Source organism: Manacus vitellinus, unplaced genomic scaffold (assembly GCF_001715985.3).
Source record: "Manacus vitellinus isolate BGI_N305 unplaced genomic scaffold, ASM171598v3 scaffold_16_pilon, whole genome shotgun sequence".
NCBI lineage: Eukaryota > Metazoa > Chordata > Aves > Passeriformes > Pipridae > Manacus > Manacus vitellinus.
In genome coordinates, this window is record NW_021939189.1 from 15,784,704 (window position 1) to 15,801,581 (window position 16,878).

Consider the following 16,878-nt stretch of genomic DNA (forward strand, 5'->3'; position numbering starts at 1 on the left):
TTCCCAAGGTGGGGAAACACAGTTTACCAAAAAGCAAACCCCAAATTACTGAAGAGCAAGAAACATCTGTATTTTAAGAAAACACTGTCTTCTGAACTAAAATTCCTGTTATTTATTGCATGGAAAACTCTGAGTTTGCCCTGACATTGGGTGAGGAGAATGATTTTCCTCTAAGTGGGGGTGTTTGGCTCCATTTCATCCCTGGTACTTGGGAGCTGCCACATGCAACTGAAAACAAACAATGCCTTTTTTGTTTTTTAAGCAGAATACAGCGAGATTTGAAGTTGCTGGTGTGAACTGTTGCATGGAGACTTTCTAAAATGCCTTTTCTTCCTCCCCAGGGTCAGTACAGATATGCCTGCCTGGCTGCTCCACTGCTCCAGTGCCCCAGCACTTGCTGCCCTGTGATTTTGGGTAACAGGCCTAAGAAGTTACGAATCGTGCGGTGAGTGTTGCGTGCCTTTGGTGTTCTGGAGTGTCTGAGCATGGAACTCAAATATTTCTTCTTAAAAAACCCTAACCCAACCATATTTGATAAGAGGCACCTCCCCTGTGGAGACAGGCTGGAAGAGCTGGGACTTTTGAGCCTGGAGAGAAGGTTTTGTGGAGAACTCAGAGCACCTTTCAGGATCTGAAGGGGCTACAGAGAAGCTGGAGAGGGACTGTTCATCTGGAACTGTAGTGACAGGACAAGGGGGAATGGATACAAACTGACAGAGGGGAAATTTAGGTGAGATGTGTGGAAGAAATCCTTCCCTGTGAGGGTGGGGAGGACCTGGCACAGGTTTCCAAGAGTGGCTGTGGCTGCCCCATCCCTGGAAGTGTTCAAGGCCAGGTTGGAAGGGGATTGGAGCAACCTGATCTAGTGGATGATGTCCCTGCCCATGGCAGGGGAGTGGAATGAGATGAACCTTAAGGTCTCTTCCAACCCAAATCATTCTGTATATAAGGGAAGACACTAAAAATCCAGTAACTTCTCACTGGGTGTGAAATACCCGCCAAGCCTGTGGAAGGATGGTTAGAGACCTGAATGCAACTTGTTCAATTCTTACTCCTTATATCCGTTTCAATATCTTTTTCCTCTCAATTTTCTCAGCATTTTTCATCTGAAGTAACTTCTCTGGGAACTTGCATCCCTGCTTTCCTTTCTCTGGCTTTATTTTTAGAAACACACATGTTGAGCTGAGAAGTAGGTGACTGCAATGCTGCCTGTCAGTGACAAATAGCTCCAACAAGGAAACTGGGCAGGATTAAAGTGAGGGAGAGTCCGGAGACTTTTGTGAACTGAAGCTTCTCTAAAACTGCTTTAGGTTTGTTATTGAGAGGAGACTTGATGTGCTCTGTTAGTGTTTATTCCAGTGTGACAAGTAAAATAGGGGCTGGGTTGCCTAGTCAATAACAACTGACCTATGGAACAAGTAGAAAACTGAAAACTGAAGTTGTTGGGAAAATTTTCCTCTGCAGAAGTCAAAAGGAATAACGTTTGTAGGTGAGAGTGTTGGACTGACTCCAGCACGGAGACATCCCTTGATTTCCTGAAAATAAACCAGCAAGTGTTGTGGTTTAGTGAGAAGGGTGACTTTGAGAATGCAAGTCCCTTCTTGGCACAAGAAGTTTTTGGGTGTACATAAAGTCTGAAACTGGCACTAGGTTTCCCTTTCTGGACTTCTGAAAAAGCATTTATATAGTGATGAACTGTTCTTCTGTGCAGTCTAAGTGATCCTGATTAAGTCCTTGGAGAGTTTTGTTTAGGGCCATAATTGTGCACCAATCTTTGGGAATGCTGTTCCTATTTTTGGCCAAAATGATGTGACAAAACAAATTCTTTCTAAATTGTAATCTCCAGTTAGAATTTTCTCTGTAGAAAGCTTCATGAGCACTTGCCTTTCGGTAATTTCAGCTGAGAGGGGGCAGATGGATGGACAACAGCTTCATGCTCTCAGTAACTTCCAGCCTGGAGGAGAAATCTGGTTTCAATTTTGCTTGATATTGTATCTCAAATTATTTTTGCAGCTTCATCCCCTAAAACCAATTTGTCTATTTTTGGTGGCAGTAGTAGGAGTGTCATTAATTGTTGAAAAGTGTTTCGTTTGAGCAATTCAGGCTGGTGCAGTACAGTGCTTTAGTATCTTCTCTGAGTCCAGCAGAGACTGTGTCTTCTGCCTGTGCCTTGTGTCACATTGTTTTTTTCTCAAAGATAAGCCCCTGCTGTGTAAAGCTTTGCTGCTGTAATGTTGTGAAGGATTTCTTTTTTGACTGAAGTCATTGCCTTGTTTTTCTATATCCTGCCTGTAAAATGTCTGGGATCTTGGGAAATTTTTTGGAATCAGATAAACCTATTTCCATGAGGTCTGGGATCACAGCGTGCTTTTTCACTTGGGTGAAGCTTCTATCCTGTTTCTGTCTCCTTTTATCTTTTTGTATATTTTAATTTCATATTTAGAGAATATGAAATGGTTTTCCCGTTCCATGACTTGCACTTGGGAGCAGCACCCTGACTCCTGCCATTACTTGTCTGTTTGTGTCTTCACCTGCATGTTCCCTGCCTTGGGATCCTCAAGGTGCATTGGCCTGACTCCTTCCCAGCTCCAGTGGAGCCAGTGCCAGGTGCTTCCCCTCCTGCAGTTGTGTGTTATCCCCACGAGTGAGGAGCTGGCTCGTGGTGTCCTCAGTGTGCTCGATGAGCCACGTCCAGCTCGAGGAATCTGACTTTAGGAGCAAATTTTTTTCCCTGGATGGCAAAAATGAGCAAGGGGAGCAGCAGCTGCAGCCTTGGAGCCCGTGTGAGAACCAGGGAAAGCAGTGAAAGCCGGAGGTGCCTCTGCTGTTCTCCGGCTGCATCCCAAGAGCAGCTCTGGTGATGTGTGGAAGCTGAAATATCCTTCTGTGCACGGAGCTTTCTGGTTGTATTAGTCATCCATCAGGCTTCTGGATTATTGAAGTGCTGAAGCTCTCCTAAAGAACAGCAATATCTATTTGTAGAAAGGTACACCATGTGAAGTGCAATTCCAGTATATTAGAGCTGCCTGCTGGAGATGTTCTCGGGAGTGCTACCCCTCCTGTGCTGGGACTCCAAGAGATGGAAAGCCCCCATCAAAGATCTTAAAGGCTTCTTCTGGGCGGTCATGGGGACGCAGATGGTGATGTGTTAGAGCTCCTGCTCAGCTTCTCCCACAAAATCACTCCTCCTGTTCAGCCCAGTGTAGAATCAACTGGTGGGTGTTGGTCTCCAGATGCTGAGAAACCCTGAGGAAAAGGGCATTAATGGAAAATACTCTTCCATGAGGTATGGGAGAACTCCTGACTCAAAGAGTTAAAGACCAAAACCCTCTTCTCTAACTCTTTAACTTGTCCTGGCTTGAACTAAATCTGAAAGTGCCTAGAGCTGAACTGGTCCATTTTTAAGCTGTAATTCATCTGTCTCTGCTGTTTACAGAAAATCTTTAGGACAGTTGCTGGCTAGAAGGTTAATTCCAATACAGCATGATTATGTACTCATGAACTTAGAGAAAACTTGAATCTTTATGCCTTCAGTTGTGTGTATGGGTTCACTTCATTGTATTCTGACCCAAAAATGAAACACAATGTTTCATGTAAGGTTTGAAATTCACAGACTGGCAAAACACTTGTCCTTGCTTAAGCAGTCTGGCTTTTATGTAACTCATTATTTTTGCTCAAATGTTGCAGATAGTCGGTTTCCTGTAGCAACAGCCACCAGATGTTTCACTGAACAAGACTTAATTCTTTAAAATTGACCTGTGAGAAATGTGTGAAGGCGAACGGGGGGGCGGAACAATTGTGTGTCAGCACGATTTCCATTTCCTTGCTAAAATCCCATTGCAAGCCTGGCAGTTCCATTCGTGCAACGATGGGTCCTGATTTTTGTGGTACACTATGAAGCCTTTTCCATGGTTTTCCATAAATGTGCTGTTGGGAGTGGGGGGGTGGGATCAGGCTGTCTTAGGAGAATTAGCATTCCTGGGGCAATTAGCACTGTTTGGGTTAAGTCTGTCTGGTGGATATGCCAGCGTGGGGATCCTGCCATGGATCTCTAGGTCTTCTGTGATCAGTCCTTGTTAGTTTTGCTAGACTGGCTCTATTTCATATTTCCATGGGAAACCAACTCCTACCTGAGTTTTTCAGCTGGGGAAAAAGAGTGTCCGAATGTTTTACTGGTGGACTTGGGGTGAGTGGTCCTCGTGGGCATTGTGAGGAGGTCCCAGCAGGTCTTGTCTCTGAGACATCCCCATTTTGGGAGTTTGTGTAGCACTGTCCTTCCAGGAGCACTCTGCATGGGACAAGACTGCACAGGGACTCCTCTGCTGGGATCGAATGATCCGGGACCTGGATTTTTGAGTCTGTTGTTTTCTTGTCCATGTCTGCAGAGACCAGATAAATCAAAGCAGAGCTGTGCCATTTCCCTTCCCCACAAGAATATCTTGCTCCCATTGTGCCTCCCCTTCTTGTGCAGTTTGGACCTGGAGGTGTGTATTGGACAGATAATCTTCAAGAGGAAGTGCATTGGTCTTTAACTGGGGATACTGGTGACAGCTCTGTACCCAAGAACTATGGATTGGGTAGAGAAGTTCAGCTCTGCAGAGTTTGGTTTCAAGGTTTCAGAGGCCAAAGTGTCTGCTGGTTTAGGTTAAAGGTGTTTCTGCTGGAAATAAGACTTTCCTAGTGCTGGAAATGCTTCAGGACAGAGTGTGGATGCTCCAGCCATCATCATCCATAGGGATTTTGGTATGTGTTAGACTTCATTTTGTGTTTTTTCAGAAGTTCTGTATGCCTACCACAAAATTTTGGTATCACTTAAGCAGGAGGTAACTTGAATGTCCTTTTCTTGTAGTAGGATGTGAGACTGGTACTTGAAGTGGCATCTTGAACTCCTTTCCCATCAGCACTTGCAGGTGATCGAATATTAAACATGTTCCCGTGTATCTGAGCGACTGTCAGATCAAATACAGAAGCAACCTGACCTAATGAGTGGCATCTCTGCCCATGGCAGGGGAAAAAGATGAGCTTTAAGGTCCCTTCCAACCTAAACCATTCCATGATTCCAGGAGTCTCTGAAGCACTGTACATATGGAGCTTTGACTCACACCCAAACTCTGTTGTTTAAACAGAGCTGGGAAAGCTGGTTTTGAGCTGTACGTGGATGCTTGGTCTCAGTGATGCTTTCCTGGGAAACAAAACCACCAGCATGAAAACTACAGCTTAATTGCCTTGGTTTGTATCTGATTGCCACAAAGATTTGGGTTTATGCTACTTTCTTATATGTGAACCTGAACTGGGAAAACTGTCGTACAGTATAACTGACCTTTCCTTAAAACAACCAAACCCCAGTGCTAACATGCACTTACCACAGTAATCCAGGGAATGATTCCTGGAAAGGACTGTAAAATCTGCATAATCTTTTGATTTCTCAGCATGCAAGTGTGTAAGGGAGGTCAGAGAATACGTGGGCATCGTCACGTGTATTTGGTAGCATTTCAAGGGCCACCAGAAGTGCTGCCTCCTGGAAGTGGCATCTCCTGTTTCTTGTCAGAAATCCTTTGGTGTGAGAGGTCCCAGGTTGTGCTGTGCAGCATTTGCACGTGTGCCCTGGGGAAGAGGAGAAATTAACTGCAGGCAGGGAGTATCTGACCTGCTTTCTGGCCAGCTGGCAGGTGATGGTGAGCGATATCTACAGGCATGGTGGTTGTCATCCCTTCCTCAAGCAGCAGCAGTGGTTTGCAGAAGAATAGTGGCCAGATCACCATGGTTAAGAGTTTATTTTCCATTTTAATATTGTCTTGAGGTGCTGGGATGTCCAATTTTTAACATTTTCTATAACAGATGACAGATGTCAGATGGCCCTCAGCATCCTTCTCTCCTAAACTTTCTTCTCCAGGTGAATGAGAATCAAATCTGGGCAGTTTCTGTGACAAAACAATATCTTTCCAGTTCTTGTGCTCTCACCTATCGATGAAAATGGAAAATAGGTTAAAAAGACCTTTTTGATGTAGATGTCCAAGTTGGCTGAAATTGTATCAAGTTTTGCTTTTTCTGGGATGCTGTCTTTGGGGACAGAGTGCTACTGCTGTGAACAAGGATGGTGGTTAACCTCAAATGAGCTCTGAAAGTCACGGGTTCGAGGAGGAGATGAGCTGCCCCATGTGACACAAAGTGCAGAGCTCCATTCTGTTAGCTGCAGGGACCAGGAGGCTGCACAGATTCTCACAGAAGCAGGAAAAATGCAGTCAAGTGGGGGAAAAACGGTCCAGCACCATTGCACTGATGGTATCACAGGTCATGAAACAGTCTCCCAGTCCTTTGCTCCGACACAGAGCATCACTGTGCATTTCCCGTGCTCCTGTGGTCTTGGCTGGATGTTGCTACTGGCCACCCAAGATGGGGTGTTGCGTCAAATGTGATTGCCCCTCACACCTGCAATCTCAGGGCATGAATTTCTCCTGAAAAATCTTAAATGTCCTTGTGCCAGTTTTTACAGTCTGAGGAGACTCAGCTAGAAATAGCCTGAATTTTCTTCCGCGTGCGGTGATTCAGAGGGGTATTTTGTGGCTGAATACGGAGCCATTTTGGGATTTGCAACCGCAAAAGATGATGTTTGATGCACCAGGCTGTTGTGTAGAGATGCAATTGAGAGGTGCTGCCTTTCCTTGTGGAAGATTTGCCTTGTAGGCAGAAGAATTGGGCTTGTTTTTCCAGCTTTCTCAAGGTTATGTTGTTGGCATGGAAGGGGAACAGGCGCTGTAATGGAGTAATTAATCTTGGAAATAGAGTTTAAGGTAGTACCTAAAAGGGATTTGTGGTTGACGGAGGCAGGGTTCCAGCAAGGGATTCTTAGAGACTCAACCTGTATTTAAGTGAAGATATGGTGGTGGGGAAGGATTTGGATCAGAGGTTGGTGCCTTTCAGAGGACAGAAAGAGGCTTGGTGGCATCTCTGACTTCTCCCATGGTTAGGAGGCAAGTCCTGCATGGGACCAAACCTCCACTTCTTGTTTTATTTGATATCAAAACTAATAGGATGGAAAAAGCTCTTGTCTCTCTGCTCAGTGACATTGGTGCTTGTGAAATAAGTGCTACAGCTCGACATGAAGGAATCTGCCAGTTGGGATTAGTCCAAGGCCATGTGTTGCCAGACAGAGGAATATTATCATCAGGATGTGCTTTCCTTGGCTAAAGATCTCTGCAAGTACCCATGTGGCATCTCTGCTTTGTTTTAAGAGATAAAAACTCTGAAGTCTAACTCTGAGTGTGAGTGGGTAGAACAAACAGCTTTCTCTTCCAGCTTCAAGGACCAGGGGACCCTCTGATTGTCACTCCTTGCTCACAGTTTGTTTCCTTGCTGGGCATTGGCTTTGGTTTCTCTAATCCAAGGAATCCATCAGGTGTTTGCTAATCTGTCTGCACCAAACTCATCCAAGTTGTCTTATCTCACAGCACTTTTGGTTCTTGAGAAACCTTTAGGCTTCTCTCTACAGTGTCACTGATTTTTAAGTCATTCTAGGATGGGAAATACAGTAGCACGGAGCTGCACTTCCTTCCTACAGCTTCTGTTGCTCTACTGCCAGAGTAAATGACTTCAAGGACAGCTTAGGAAATGTGGTTTCAGTGTTTGGATAATCCAGTATCTAATAAGGCCCAAGCTGTGAAGCTTTTCTTCTGGACAGGGATGAGTGACTCCTCTCCCATGTGGATTCCTCTGTGTTACACTGCATAACTGAGCTGGTGCTTCATTGTTTTCCCCAGTGAGGGAACACATGTGGATAGGTCTCCTTTGGCTTTAGCATCAGGGGAGAAATTTGGTTTTGAATTCTTTGTCAAATGGGATTGATGCCAACTCTGCAGTGTGGTAGGCACAGAGGAGGGAAGAGATGGGAAGAGATGCCCCTGAGCCGGGGCAATCCCAGCACAAACACAGGCTGAGGAAGAATGGTTGGAGAGCAGCCCTAGGGAGAGGGACCTGGGGGGTTGGTTGATGAGAAGCTCAACACACCCTGGCTGTGTGTGCTGGGACCCATAAGCCCTGGGCTGATCCCACAGCGTGGGCAGCAGGGGAGGGGGGGATTCTGCCCCTTGCCCTGCTCTGGTGAGACCCCCCTGCAGTGCTGCCTCCAACTCTGGGGTCCAACAGCAGGAGGAGGTGGAGCTGCTCTGGAGACAGGCTGGGAGAGCTGGGGGTGTTCTCCTGGAGATGAAAAGGCTCCAGGGAGATCTTAGAGCCCCTTCCAGTGCCTAAAGGGGCTCCAGGAGATCTGGATGACAGACTTTGGACAAGGGCCTGGGTGACAGTGCTTCCCACTGCCAGAGGGCAGGGTTAGATTGGATACTGGGAAAAAATTGTTGGGTGTAAGGGTGGTGAGGCCCTGGCCCATGTTGGCCAGAGAAGCTGGGGGGGAATGGAGAAAAATCCTGGATGTTGTTAACCACAGGACTTCACTCTTGTCCATACCAGGGTATTTATAGTTTTAGTGGTATGTGCGTTGCCTTTCCTTCCTAATAGATCTCTGGACCACAGGTGGGTGGCAGATTTGTTTATTTTGGCGCAATATTCCCTTTACATGGGCATGTCTGGAGTTTACAGCAAACAGAGGAGCCAGGCCGTGACCTGTGCAAAGTCCTCAACACAAGGGAAAGGAGGGAAGCAGGAAAAGCTGTCATGTAAAATTACCTCTCAGAAACTGAGACATGTCTTCAGCTTCTTTCCCTGCTGGTTTGAAGGCCATTTCCTTAAGCTGACGTTGCTCCATCAGATGCATCATGAGCTTGAACATTTGTGTCAGCACTGCCTGTTCCTGCCACGCGCTATCCTTGCTCGGAGCTGGACGTGCCATGGGTTGAGAATCAAGAATCATCCTTCAGGATGTTGCAGAGCTTCAGTGGGAATCCTCTTCTGGCACTGGGGAGTTCAGATCTGAATGGAAGTAACCAAAATGGTGAGGTGACCTGGCAGAAAGGTGGCTGAAGTGTTTGCTCACTACCTAGGTGCCTTATTGACCTGAGGGATGAGCATCAGGTGGTTGGACAGTGCTGAGGTGCAGATAAAGCGTTATCAGTGGCAGTGGCAGAGGTTGGTGTGAATTAAATCTGCTACCATGACCTTGGTACAGCAGCATCGGTGAATATCCGGCTTTGATAATGAAAATAAATGTCCTGTGGAAGCTGGATATGGCTTTGGAGTTAGTTTTGTGGCTTGAAATATCATAGATCATAGAATATTCTGAGTTGGAAGGAACTCACAAGAATCATCCAGTCTAACTCCTGGCCCTGCCCAGGACACCCCAACAGTCCCACCATGTCCCTGAGAGCATTGCCCAAACCCTCCTTGAGCTCTGGCAGCCTTGGGGCTGTGACAACTGCCCTGGGGAACCTGTTCAGTCCCCAACTACCCTCTGGGGGAAGAACCTTTTCCATCCAACCTGACCCTCCCCTGACACAGCTTCATGCTGTTTTTCATGACATGCAGGGATTTTGGGGATTGCCAGATGTCCTTGCAGGCATTAACACCCTCTTGGGCACATTCTCCATCATGTGGTGCAAAGGCAGGTGATGTCTGAGCATCCCTGTTTGTCAACCTGTGTTCAGAAGAGTGTGAATGAGGAAGGGATGGTGATGTCTCGTAACCAGGCTGCGCCTTCACAAATTTAAGTTTGCCCCATCAGTGGGAGCTTAAGGGGGGAAATTTGATGAGCTTGATGGTGCGTGAAGGCTGGATGGGTACAGGCAGAAAACACCTCTAGAGCTTCTCCAGACTGTCACTGTGAGAAACCAGAGCGTTTGTTGCCATCTCTGATGCTGCTCGTGCCACCCTGACGTGTCCTGGTGTGCCGAGTGGTTTCACAGGGATGCTGATGTAGAGTGGCTGCTTTCCCTGATGCTGTTTCACCTGTCCTAGTGCATGGACCTCATTTCAGGGTGATTATAGAAAGAATATGCACTTGAGAATCACAGGGAGAAAAATGACAGGTATTGGAGGGTGCTTCCAGTTAATCTGGAGGAAGCTAAACCACCCATCTAGCACGCGGAGGCTTTTAAGGTGCTGACAACTCCCTACCTTGAGATTTGCAGAAGAAAACCCCCAGAAAACCAACCAACCACAGAAACCTTCAAGTATTATGTTTTTTTAAAGCCGTGTAGCTGCTCTCTGGAGTATCAATGGCTTCTGCTTGGCTTCCCCCTGCGGGCGGGTGCTCCGGGCACTTCCTTGCCAGATTGAGGAAGGAACTCGGCACAAACATTTACTTTCTGTGAACAAACGCAACTGTCTGACTGTGTATCTGGGGATTAGGGTGCCTGATTGCTCTGCCGAGGAAGTGCAGGTTTTTATGGATGAGGTTTGTGTGGGTGTAGCCATGGCAGGCACAGAATGAAACCAGTAACCGAGGCTGGACCTTGCACTGGGGAGGAGGCAGCTCCTCCGCCAGCAAACAGAGCAACCTTTGCTTTGTTTAGAAATAAATGAAGAAAAATAAAATAAATGAAATTTTAAAAGGCAGGACGCAGGATCTAAACGTCTTCTGGCCCTCCTGCGAGGGAGTTGTGCTTCTCCAGTGGGTATTTTGCTTGTTCTGCGGGTAATTCCTGGCATCTTTCAATCCAAATCCATTTCTTCTGACAGCTGAACTGCTTCATCAGGACACAGAGCTTGGGAGATCTGAACAAAGGAATCCTAAATCTCAGAGAAAAAGGAAGGGGTGGTTCTTTATGTGCTGTGAGGATGCTGCCCTGTGGGATAGGTGGGTTTTTTCGACAGTTTGTTGTGGGGCTGCAGTGTTGACTTCATGGAGTTTTTATAATCCCATAGCAGGAAGGGAAGACAAATTGCTGCAGGTTTCAGGCTTTGAGTGTAACAGTGCCTTAAATATCAATCTCTGTCAGTTTTTAATGGAAATGATCTGTCCCAATCAAAACCTTCCTCTACCAGAAACAGAGATGGGAGAGAAGAAGGTGCTGGCAGGGGAGCAGGGCACTGGCAGCACAGGTAAGATTTGTTTACAGAGTCTGAAGCAACATATTTATTAAGCCCAAACGAGCAGGATTTATTACTCAGGAATCTTGGTTCTTACCTTTTCAACTCCCTTGTGCTCTAAACCTTGTAACCAGGTGCAGAGGTCAGTCACCCCTGTCCAACAGCAATTTGCCTCCAAATAAACAGCACATTAAAGGCTGGGGCAGGTTTCTCTCCCCTGGCAGGTCTTAGGTATGTAGTTTCTTTTTCAAGACATGGTTTAGTTGCAAACAAAATATGTAGGTGATGTCAGTTGAATTCCTGCCAAATGTCTCATTACATGAGGTGACAGCGTGGTCTGATCCTCTCTCCATGACTGCTGGAAAAGGCAGTATCTTCACATAAGGAGAAGGTGAAGTTCAGGCATTAAAATGAAAATACATATACATTAAATAATGAAGTATCAACTCTTCTTGTGTTTCCCCTTAGTACACTCCATCTCTCTCCTTTTGGCATCACCATTACTATTTTTTTAAGAGATGCTGCTGTTCCAGCTCACCATCTCTTACATCACTGTGTTTCCAGTTCGTTCCCCAGCTCTTAGGAGGAGTTTCTGGTGATGAGCAACACGGAGTCGAGCCTGTTGGGCAATGTCGAGAGTCTGTGGGATGGAGTGACGCAGACTTTGCAGAGTTCTCCTCCTCCCTGCTTGTTGTGGGGCGTTTGGGCTTTGCCCGCCAGGTCAGGTCTCAAAGTTTAGCTGCACAGAGCGTACCTGTGACTTCTACCCACCTAAACTGTTTGTGGACATGTTCCCTTCTTCTGGGTTTCTCTTTTCATCCTCTCTTCGTATGAGGCTGCGTGGTGGTGAAGAATAGCTGCTTGAGTTCTTGTGGGGTCGTACTCAGCATCACAGAAGAACATGGACATCTCTTACAGCCTGTTGTCCTTTGGCTGATGGCTGCTGTTCATCCCTGCAGGACACACCTGAGCTGGGCTGAATCTTCCTTTGGCACTCGATGCCCAAACCCTTGCACTGAATTAGGTACTTGCATGAAATTCCTTTTCTGAAGGCACCTCGTTCTGATGCAGCTTCATAACTTCACTCCTGTTGCATGGAAGTGGAATTTTCTCCAAGGCTTTGCTGCTTTGTAGTGACCCTTGGACACTGAGAGAGCCCTTACTCCTGTGTTTAGGGCTCAGTGCTGCAAGAGGTCAGATGTTCTCCTATCTCCTGAACCATTAGGTGCAAATGCTCAGTGTCTAATGGCTCATCCTGAATCTTGCCTGTGGTGTCTGAAGCTCATTTTAGGAGCTGGTATGAGACTTGGCGGAGGTTTGGTGTCCTTCTGCTCTGAGGTAACAAAGAAACCATTCTCCTTGTTTGTCTTCAGCTTTTTGAGGTGCCCTGGGTATTGGTGGGACAGAAAGGAGGCAAACTGTTCCCATCTGGCAACCCCAAGCCAAGCCTGAGGACCTGGAGCTCTTCTCAAGCTGGGATATAGAGAGGCTCCATCTGAATACCCCCTCATTACTGTTCTGTAATGACACTTTTTGTGGATACTGGGTGGCACTCGACACAAATGTGTCCTTCCACAGGGGAAGCACGTACCTTCTGGATGCTGGGCTCCCCTGGACACACGGCCTCTCAGCACCTCAGGGCTGCCTGTCGTCTCGAGCTGAGTTCCACTAGCACAGCTTCTACCCACCCTTGCCATCAAGGGGTCTTTGGTTTCCTCTGATCTCATCTCCTCAACTTCACAAGGGCTTTTCTTCTAATAGGAGGCTTTTCCTTGCCCCACACACCATGAGAGCTGCATTGGCTCTGAACTTGATACTTGCGTTGCTTTCTGAAAGCAGAAAAGAAGCACTTCATGGTTTGGATACTGCAAAGGGGCTTTTTTTGTGTTTAGCTTTTGGGGCTTTTTGGGGCTTTTTTTGTGTTTAGCTGCCAAATTCACCAGTCTTTTCAAGCTCTTGGAGCCTGTCTGCAGTTCATCCTCCAGGCTGCTTTTCCTTGCCAGGCAATGTGCAGATAAAACACTTGTGGATGATTGAGGTGCACCTGTGTTACATTAGGCTGTAAATCTGCAAAATCACTTTTACTGCCAGTGATCCAAGGCTGCTCCAGAGCCTGGGCTGCTGTGGTGGTCTTGGAAAGGACTTGCTTATCATCGTTGACACCAGCAAACTACATCCATCAGCCACCATGGATGCACCTGAACCCTCCTGGCATGGGTCATTCCTTGTTGATGGATGTACATGGCTGTCTAGAAGTCATCTTTTCCCCTTTCTTCTTCAAATCCATTGTCTGAAAGGAAGGGGATGGCATAGGCAGGTCTGCACCTCTCTTTTTACTGTTAAGCAACCTGGTATTTGAAGATGAAAAAAAAAATACAGGTCTATAAGATGCCTGGATATCAGAGAAGAGAATGTCTGCAGGGTTCTCATCCTGCCCCAGGTCTCTTGCAGACCCTTTGCTGCTGCCAGTTTTTTCCTCATTTTCTCTGTAGCATCCCCATAAATATCTATTTCTGCTGGAAACTGATCTTTCATGGCTTCACACAGCCTGTTTTGTGAGCAGAGCTGGGATCCTGACCACCAGGCTCTTTGAGAAGCCTTTCAGAGATTGGACTTGACGATCTTGGTGGTCTTTTCTGACCTTTACAGTTCTGAACGCTGGATTGTAAAGCTGCGGTCGGTTGCTGTAAAATCAGGAGGGTAGATCTCAAAACTGCTGTTGGTGTGAGGGTTCCCTCCCATGGCAGGGGCTGCAGGACCCCGGGGTGCTGAGGGCTCTGGGACTGGTGCTGGGCGGGCTCAGTGTGTGGGCCGAGCACCTGCGTTGGTTGGTGCTGCTGACAGCAGGGGTTTGGCTCTCTGACAGGCTTTTCTGCAGAGGGATGGTGTCTGATGTTGTGCTCAAGCCTCAGAAGATAGAGGGGAGCTGATCTGGCAGTTGCTTTTCAGTGTTTTCTCTGCCCAGCCTAAAAAAAAGCCCGAAAATATGCAGAGCTCAGGTTTCATTAGGGGATTTTTTTGTTTTGTTCGAGCATTCAACTGTTCCTTAGCTGCTCCAGCATAATCCACCTCTTCATAAACAGCACTAACCCTCTTTTTCTGACAGATTATGGTCTCTAGTGCTTTGTTACATCTATAGGAATATGAGTCTCTGGCTGCTGGCATGTGCTTGGCTGGGACTCAACTGGGGAAGAGAAGTCGATGGATCGAGCTCAGTCACACAAACCACTTCCCTGGAAAATGCTTTATGCTTTGTTTTGACTCTCCTTGTGTGAGAGAACTAAATTACCAAGTAAATTTCTTTTTCCCTCCGTAGCATTCCTGGTTTCCCTGCTGAGCTTGCGTGGAGGGGATTGAGAGCAAAGTTCAGGAATGAACTTAGAGAATGAATGCTTAGATTGCTCTTGGTGAAACAATCAACCAAGACCTACTTGGAAAAGGAACTTGCCATCATATTTAGTTGAGGATTATATAATTAATGTGTTTTAGCACATTCACAAAGTCTTCGAGGAAAAGACCTCATTGAAGTTCACTTCCCTCAGATGGAAAAGGGTATTAGTTTGTTTGGGTTCATCTCTGTCCATAAAAACTGTAATTGGGGGATGTCAACTTGACAGTCCTGGGCATTCATGAGTCAGGAATGAGTATAGTGATCCACAGTTGTTCATCTTTCTCTCTTCCCAGCAATTTAGACTTAAATACTGTTTGTGTGCCTCCTCGTTGTCTGCCTGTGAAGCACTAAACAAAACTAACTGCAGAAGCTGAAGATTAAATTGTTGGGTCAAATGATTCAACAGAAGCAATTTGTAATGTTTGAAAGGCATCTGCAGCCTTCAAGGCTGGGAGGAATCTCCCAAGTGTGGGGCATCTGACGTGACGTGCACCTGCTCGCCATAGTCTGCAACCAGCTTTGTCAGTGCTGTTCCCAGCTTGAAACTGCAACAGAGAATTTTGACCTACTTTTTCAGTTTTTCTGTTGTTTTGCACAACACTGAGGACACTGAAACCAGGTCAGTCTAGTGCTGGTTGGAGAAGCACAGATAAATGCTGATCTCCTCTGTGTGGAGGTGCTGCTGGGGTACAGGCATGAAATGCATCTCCTGGTAGAAAACCCTCCACATAACCAAAAAGCTCTTGAGTGGGAGAGAAAAAGGCAAAAAAAACCCAAAAAGATATTTCTTGTGGCTAAGTGGAGAAAGCATTCAGCCTTGAATCCTTCCTTCCTTAGCTTGTGTAATAGCCAGGCACAAGAGCAGAGTCCTCTTCCAGGTCAGACCAAGAGTGTCAATCTGCTGGAGGGCAGGAAGGCTCTGCAGAGGGATCTGGACAGGGTGGATTGCTGGGCCAAGGCCAGTATGATGAGGTTCGACAAGGCCAAGTGCCAGGTTCTGTGCTTGGGTTGCAACAACCCCATGGAATGCTCCAGGTTTGGAGATAAATGGCTGGAAAATGGCCCAGCAGGAAAGGACCTGGGGTTGCTGGTGACAGCTGCTGAACATGTGTCCAGGTGGCCAAAAAGGCCAGCAATATCCTGGCTTATACCCACAATAGTGGGGCCACAGGCCTAGGGCAGTGCCTGTCCCCCTGTGCTGGGCACTGCTGAGGCCACACTTCAAATCCTGGGGTCAGTTCTGGGTCCTTCATGACAAGAGACATTGAGGGGCTAGAGTATGTCCAAAGAAGGGAACGGAGCCAGGGAAGGGGCTGGAGCACCAGGAGCAGCTGAGGGAGCTGGGGGGGCTCAGCCTGGAGAAAAGGAGACTCAGGGGACCTTCTTTCTCTCTCCAACTCCCTGACAGGAGCATGGAGCCAGGTGGTGGTCGGGCTCTGCTCCCAGGGAAGAAGGACAGGATGAAAGGAAGTGGCCTCAAGTTGTGCCAGGGGAGGTTTAGGTTGGATATTGGGGAAGTTTTCTTCATGGAAGGCATTGTTAAGCTTTGGAACAGACTACCCAGAGCAGTAGTGGAGCCACCATACCTGTAAGTGTTCAAAACCATGTGGATGTGGCACTTGGGGACATGGGGAAGTGCTGTGTTAACTGTTGGACTCTTAGAGGGCTTTCCCAACCTTGATGATTCTGTGACTCTAAGATAGGATATTTGGTTATCTGTTCGTTTTTCTCCTCAGGAGCAGGGCAGATCTCATAACTTTTATTTTCTCATTAGTAGAACAGTGGCTTTGCCAGGAGTGAGTAACAGGATGGTTTTGGAAAAAGAAAAATTTTGTTGGGGCCAGTTGGAAGGACAGAAGCAGAATAAGAAATGGAATGTTGTGAAAGGGAGGAGATGAGGTAGTGGGATGAGAAGGCGTGAAGGGACCTGAAGCCAGTGGATTGTGTCCTTGTAGAAGAGAGCAGAGCTGTCAGCAAAGGGTTTACTGATTGTGTTTTAATAAAGGCAGAGCAGTGACACCTCGAAAGCTGTTCCTGTTACAGTGAGGCAGAGGACACAAAGCCAACTTGTTCCTCTTAATTTAGGGGTGTAAGCTCATAAAATGAGTTGGCAGATGCTGAGAACGTGAGTGAACACATCATATATGTCCTGGTTTCCACATGTTCCTTGTTCCCTGCACCCTCGTTCCCTGCTGTCCCTTTTCCAGAGGATGAGCCCTTTATCCTGATCTGTGGTAAAGCTAGCAAAGTTTTCTGCTGCTGAAGACTCTACTTTTTACACAGTCTGAGGGTGGAAGCTGATGAGCTCACATCCGTATGTTTATAACATGTCATTTGAGAGTCCTGGAGGATTTTGACTTTGAAGTCATGTGGGAAGTAGCAGATCTTGTCTGGAAAGTGCTCTCCAGATCAGGAGACTCACCAGACTTATTACACAGGCACATGGGGTGGGTGTTGGAAAACCCAGTGATAAGGCATATACTTTGTCCTAAAGCAATGATCTTGGAGCT

The 16,878-nt window shown here is 46.8% G+C and overlaps 1 protein-coding gene across 2 annotated transcripts in view; it reads left to right on the forward strand.

The window, feature by feature from the left end:
* The first annotated feature begins 347 nt into the window (after positions 1 to 347).
* CSNK1G1 (casein kinase 1 gamma 1) overlaps positions 348 to 16,878 on the forward strand; it is an 81,672-nt gene continuing 65,141 nt past the window's right edge. For both annotated transcript variants that reach the window (XM_008924107.4, XM_008924106.4), the window contains exon 1: positions 348 to 445. The gene's annotated coding sequence lies outside the window, so the exon portion shown is untranslated. The remainder of the gene's footprint in view (positions 446 to 16,878) is intronic.